The sequence below is a fragment of the Acipenser ruthenus genome, chromosome 13 (assembly GCF_902713425.1).
Source record: "Acipenser ruthenus chromosome 13, fAciRut3.2 maternal haplotype, whole genome shotgun sequence".
NCBI classification, from domain to species: domain Eukaryota; kingdom Metazoa; phylum Chordata; class Actinopteri; order Acipenseriformes; family Acipenseridae; genus Acipenser; species Acipenser ruthenus.
Genome location: NC_081201.1, coordinates 4,244,465 through 4,251,897, shown reverse-complemented (window position 1 = coordinate 4,251,897; position 7,433 = coordinate 4,244,465).

The window sequence follows — 7,433 nt, the reverse complement described above, 5'->3', positions numbered from 1 at the left end:
CTCTCTCTCTCTCTCTCTCTCTCTCTCTCTCTCTCTCTCTCTCTCTCTCTCTCTCTCTCTCTCTCTCTCCGGATTGTAGCCTACTTCAACGAGGGGGCGGGGGGATGTAAAGGAGAGATGCTTTCTTTAACCTCACTATCTGATCTATTTCAGTGGCCCTGCGCCGGCAAAAGGGGGTGGAACGAAACGGACAGAGAGAGCGCGATTAGGACGGCTCTTTTCGGGCGAGGTAGCTGCCTGCTGGTGACAGTACTGGTGCTATAGATATCTCCTCTCTTCTCCCACCCCCACAGGTGAAGAAAGAGAGCTGTCCCTTTAATTGCATCCCTCAGATACTGTCCTCAGCAGACTGCCAGTACCAGAACAGATGCTTATCAAAAGAGAGCACTACCTAACAGCATTTTTCATTTGCTTTATTTGGATCTTCTCATTCGGTAGTTCAATATAATATACTACAAAAAAGTCAAAATGCGTTTTTATTTTATTGTACTGTACTACATTTGGTGTATATCTTTATTATGAAATACTTGCATGTGTGTATTTTGTACATTTACTCTGTTTTTACAGAGAGCACGTAGTGTTTTAGGGAATTTACCCCTTTTTTATTTAAACTGCACAGTCTGTACAGGTTACGTTTCATTGCATAACAGCCCCAGTCTAGTCTGTTTTAAAATCGTCATGAATTCTCATCAGGACACATTCATTTATTTATTTGACTCTTTCTGTTTCCCATGTAAGTACTTGTATTGGAAAGAGCTTTGTCTCCCAGTTCTTAACAAGACACCTCAAAGAGGGCTCCTGGAAAAATCAACACATTTAAACAGTTCTTCAAGCAAACTCACCCGTGGTGCTGTCTGGAATTGAAAACGGGTCCACTGTAATGATAATAAACCTGAAACTTTGTTATTTAACACAGCGCTACACCTTTTACCCACCCATTTCAATTCTGTAATATCAATGAATATCTGCTTCCTAAAATACTGCATACAAAAATGTGTATATAAATTGAAAAGTCAATAAAGTCCTAATCCTGTTTCAATACGGATTCTGTTAATTCTCCAGGCTTAACCTTATATTCCAACTGATCTCTGGAAACAACCCCCTCTGACAGCCTGTCACTGCAGCACAATGAGGGATGCACACATTCAATGGGTAGTGCCTTCTCAATTTCAACAGCGCTGTGCATGGGATTGCAGGCTTACAGCTTTTCTATATTTTGGGAGGCAATTTGTTACAAGATCCCCCTTGTATTTAACATACCCATACCTAAAGATCTCCAATTGTCTATATCGGATGCAATGCCTGTGTGGTTCACTAACGCTGGAGTTAACCAGAAACCATCTTATTTCTTTTTATCCTTATCCTTACTAATATTACTCTTTCAGGTGCTTCATTTTATATATATATATATATACACACACACACACACAAATGTTGTTCTTCCTATGAAAATGTTATTTAAGAATTCAATGACGTTTCATCATCATCACAGGTTCTACACATTGCTTCCCGGAATGCACACTTGCTCTGACTCAAACTGACAGTCTCTATGGAAACGCGAATAAAACTAAAAGAAAGCGTTTCAGAACATTAAAGAAGTCAAAACTTTTAGACGACTGGACTTGGCTGACTCACTGGAAGCAAGGTGACACTCTGGGGGAAAAAAACTCACTGGAAATATGTGACAAAGAAACGTATTACTTATTGCTTTTGAATAACTTACACTACGTTTCAAGAATGGGTTTTTGGAGGGTACAACACACCACATGTGGGACTAGAATGATGTCCACGGGAAGCGCAGAGTGGAACAGCTTCCTTTGAATTTTCCTTTAATTTCACTATAATTTCCACAGTTACCGTAGTCATCCAGTGGCCAGTGCTTTACTAATCCCCGTTGATCCTGTTTATGGAACAATAGGAATTTCCTCAACAGCCCAGAGTAAGCAACTGTTCAGTTCAACTGGGGCAGCTTTTGTGTACCCTCTCATGCTGAAGGCCTCATCATCATGCAGTATGTATTTCACGATTTAAGATCATTTTATTTTGTTAGTAAATGGGTGTCATATAAAGTCATTAAAACACAAACCATCTTTTAGTTTATTCTAACTAAAGATGTATTTATTATTTTAGATGATTCTGGAGGGAGGAGACTAGGCAGTTAGCCTGCTATATACACACACACATATACAATGGCTCTGGAACAATTTTTATAGTGGGGGTACTGAAAGCCATTGAACAAAACTGTAAACCCTGTATATGATGGAAGCAGGTGCACAGCACTTCAATCCAGGGGGTGCTAACCCACCCCTAGTTCCAGCACCCCTGTGTGTGTGTGTGTGTGTGTGTGTGTGTGTGTGTGTATATATATATATATCTGTCTCTTCTGGTAGTTCATTATGGATGAGACTCTTGTAAGCTTCATTCTCTAGCCATATTGTATTTGCACGTTTCATTTTGCAAAGATCACCAAACTCATTTGTGACCCCACTCCAAGGCTAAGCCCCTAGAATTGAAGGGCTTGTGCAGTCAATTACAGTTCTGCAATTTAATCACATTTGAGTTTACCTCAAGAATACACAGAACAGAAGTGCCCCAGTGCTCCTGTATGTGTAGAAAAAAAACAAAACAAAACAAAAAAACAACAAAATGATTCACTGTCTGTGACTTGCGTGATATGCAGGAGCAGCCGGTGCTGTTTGGAGGAGTACTATGCTGTTGGTTCTTATAAGCATGTGCTCCATGGAGTATTCGATCATTGTCACAGTGTCCTGAGCAAGCCGACTGAACACTGTTCTCTTCATTCAGCAACATTAGGAAGACAGCTTTCATAGTGAAGCTGGGTGCAGTTTGTAATGCCACACTAGCATCATGTCACCTTTGTATTATATTGTCTCTAGGCTATTGTAGGCTGTTCTGCATAAATAAATGCTCCATTTTTTTCAGTTCTATCCTAGTTAACTAACTGCATGTAAGAATTTTTATTTGTGTTTTAGAGAGAAGGTTGTTTTTGTGGAAGGGGGACATAATGGTGAAAGCAAGGTTCGACTGGGAATGCCCTTACATTTTAAAGTAACCTCTGTCAGAAACCACACAAAGTGCCACCTGTAGAACCAGTTTAAGTAAGGACACCTATTACTGTGTCTATTTGAAGTGCTGTACAGAAGAGGCTCATTTTCCAGACGTGGCAGATTGCGAGTGGATTTATCTCTACCAGTGGCCTTTTATATGAAGGGGATTGCAATCCCTTGCGTTTTGTCAATAATAATGATTAAGGCCATCTGTTAATTTTGGCAAAATGGGGGCACAAATGCTGGCCTGTTTTAAAATTGGACACATTCCATTTGGGACATCCATATTTATAGTTCTCTGGTGATAGGCTCCTTTCCTGAGACCTCAATTGTGTGTGCAACCCCCTTACAAAAAGCTATGAAGGGAACCTCTCATGGCACCGTGCCTGGCTGTGCCAAAGCATGCGTATCAGGTGGCCAAAGTGCCTTTTCAGAGCAAATTAACAAGAACCAAAAACGTCTGTCATAGGTTGACTTGTCAGCTGAGAATTGAATGGATAATGCAGTAGTACTAAAACTTAGTTGTAAAAATAGTCTTTAGAAGAGGTCTAAACAGTGCCGTATCTTAATACCACCTCCGTTACAATCAACAAAAGAGATACTCCTTGACGCTGTCTATGTTGTTACAGAAATAAATACCCTAAAGAACACCCTCTCCACTGTTACAGGTGTTAATTATCATTTTTTTCAGTGATGACAGTATTAAGATTTGACACTGGTAAGATCTTTGTCGCTTGGTTGAATTTCTTTTTAAATACATAATTGATTTTTTTTATTTTTAAATTGCATTATGTACTATGAATAAATAAGATGTTTCTATGGTGCCAGAATGTCTGTAGCGGCACTTTAATGTTAGAAATACCATAACTCTTATGCTTTGCAATGCTATATACCCCAATACTATTATAAAGGCGAGCTTGTGTTTTAAAAATCATTTTCCATGTTTCAGACTCCAGGTGTTTCAGCAGTTCCTTTCTGGGGAGTTTTGAACAGCATGGAAATGTTATGTTTGCATAAGATGGATATGCAAACACACGAGCTAGAGAGCCCACCTGATTTACTGTTCGATACAACAATACATACCCCTGGCCATGCAGCTCAAACAAACTCTGCAAACATATCACTTTACCTGTTGTAAAAACTGACTGCTGTGGGAAGACTCCTCCACACACATAAACAGCTTAACTTTCCTTTCCAGCAAGCACTGGGCACAATATTTCAATAAACTTTTATAGGTTTTTAGGAATAGAGTAAGGCTGTAATTTCAAACAAAGCTTTAAATCTAAAAGGTTTAAATATTTATCAGTGGATGCAATAGGCAAGAGATCAATAAGATGAAGAATATATTGTATCCATCTACATGACAGGAAAGGTATATGCGTTGAAATTCTTCACCGCATTGCTGAACTTTAATGAGCATCAATACAGTGCCCAGTGTAACTGGAGAAAGCCCAGGCTGGTTTAAGTGGCCATGGGTCGATTATTATTATTTTTCTGACATGGAGAGAAACTTATAAGCAGCATTTTAACTAAACTAAAAATAAATTAATAAAAAAGGTACATATTTTAGTGTTAAGGGCAGATTGGAGAAGCTCCATGAAATCCTCAAAATAAGGGATTTACAGACGTGCTCAAATTTGTTGGTACCCTTACAGCTCATTGAAATAATGCTTCATTCCTCCTGAAAAGTGATGAAATTAAAAGCTATTTTATCATGTATACTTGCATGCCTTTGGTATGTCATAGAATAAAGCAAAGAAGCTGTGAAAAGAGATGAATTATTGCTTATTCTACAAAGATATTCTAAAATGGCCTGGACACATTTGTTGGTACCCCTTAGAAAAGATAATAAATAATTGGATTATAGTGATATTTCAAACTAATTCGTTTCTTTAATTAGTATCACACATGTCTCCAATCTTGTAATCAGTCATTCAGCCTATTTAAATAGAGAAAAGTAGTCACTGTGCTGTTTGGTATTATTGTGTGCACCACACTGAACATGGACCAGAGAAAGCAAAGGAGAGAGTTGTCTGAGGAGATCAGAAAGAAAATAATAGACAAGCATGGTAAAGGTAAAGGCTACAAGACCATCTCCAAGCAGCTTGATGTTCCTGTGACAACAGTTGCAAATATTATTAAGAAGTTTAAGGTCCATGGAACTGTAGGCAACCTCCCTGGGCGCGGCCGCAAGAGGAAAATCGACCCCAGATTGAACAGAAGGATCGTGCGAATGGTAGAAAAAGAACCAAGGATAACTGCCAGAGATACAAGCTGAACTCCAAGGTGAAGGTACGTCAGTTTGTGATCGCACCATCCGTCGCTTTTTGAGCGAAAGTGGGCTCCATGGAAGAAGACCCAGGAGGACTCCACTTTTGAAAGAAAAACATAAAAAAGCCGGAATTTGCTAAAATGCATATTGACAAGCCACAATCTTTCTGGAAGAATGTCCTTTGGACAGATGAGTCAAAACTGGAGCTTTTTGGCAAGTCACATCAGCTCTATGTTCACAGACGAAAAAATGAAGCTTTCAAAGAAAAGAACACCATACCTACAGTGAAACATGGAGGAGGCTCGGCTATGTTTTGGGGCTGCTTTGCTGCGCCTGGCACAGGGTGCCTTGAATCTGTGCAGGGCACAATGAAATCTCAAGACTATCAAGGCATTCTGGAGCGAAACGTATTGCCCAGTGTCAGAAAGCTCTGTCTCAGTTGCAGGTCATGGGTCCTCCAACAGGATAATGACCCAAAACACACAGCTAAAAGCACCCAAGAATGGATAAGAACAAAACATTGGACTATTCTGAAGTGGCCTTCTATGAGTCCTGATCTGAATCCTATCGAACATCTATGGAAAGAGCTGAAACATGCAGTCTGGAGAAGGCACCCATCAAACCTGAGACAGCTGGAGCAGTTTGCTCAGGAAGAGTGGGCCAAACTACCTGTTAACAGGTGCAGAAGTCTCATTGAGAGCTACAGAAAACGTTTGATTGCAGTGATTGCCTCTAAAGGTTGTGCAACAAAATATTAGGTTAGCGGTCCCATCATTTTTGTCCATGCCATTTTAATTTGTTTTATTATTTACAATATTATGTTGAATAAAAAATCAAAAGCAAAGTCTGATTTCTATTAAATATGGAATAAACAATGGTGGATGCCAATTACTTTTGTCTGTTTCTAGTTATTTCAGAGAAAATTGTGCATTCTTCATTTTTTGTGGAGGGGTACCAACAAATTTGAGCACGTCTGTATGTTAACACTTCATTTAGGTTCCAATAAAGTGCTGTGACAACAATCCACAACTCACAATTCATATTAAAAATGTTAGGAGTCTATTTTAATTTATTTAGTGGTGGAGGATTATGGGGTTTTCCACAGGGTGATAAATTTACCCAATTATTAACTTTACAGCACAAAATAAAAAAAAAATAGTGAAATGAAGTTCGTGAAAAATCAAGCTTAGAAATGTTAAGAGACTGCTAAGCAAACCCCTCTCTCATTTACAGCAAACTAGGTAATTATAATATTGGTGAAATACTGTATTATTATGTTATTGGACAAATATGCAGAAACCAAACCCTATATATATAACCCTTGTTTAACCATGGTGACCTTGTTAGTTGTATTCAGGTGGTCTTTATGCTTTATATAAAACAGAAGCAACTCATGCAAAATAGTAAACATGGAAATAAGGTTACTTAAATCCTTTAAAAAAAAAAATTTAAACTCATTAAATATTCTGACTTGCGTAACTAGTTGATTGGTAAATCTAGTACCACTTTTTACACACACACAAAAAAAGAGCCCAGGTATTGGTGATCTTAAAAACACCCTTAAACAAAAATCCTGGCTGTTATTTACAGGGGCAGTGAGGACCATTACTGTATGGCGATGATTGTGATAAGGTTTTTTTTTTTTTTTTTCTACAGCTTGCTGTACATATATAAGAATATTGCTACAGCAGATTTTGGACCTTATTACTGGGTCATTCTGTAAATCCTTTAACGGATGTTATGCATTAATATACATTATACAGTGCTCTGAAGTATGGTATAGTGTTTGTTACCCTTTAAAACAATCCGCTTAAAGGCATGGATATACAGTTAATGGATTAGTGTAAAGCATTCAGATTTTTTTTGTGCATAAAAAGCCTTGCCTTGGTTTGAAGCGACAGGCAGCAGTTAATTGATAGTTAAGGAACGAACACAGCTCAGGAATTGGTTTTAAACCCAGACAGCACTTGCTTTTTGGCTTCAGAATTTAGACGTTGAGTGGAATCAGCAGCCGTGATTAATGGATGCCACAACTCTGTGAATACAGAATTGAGGTTAGTCTTGGAAGACCAGCATTTTTTTCTTTAACCAAA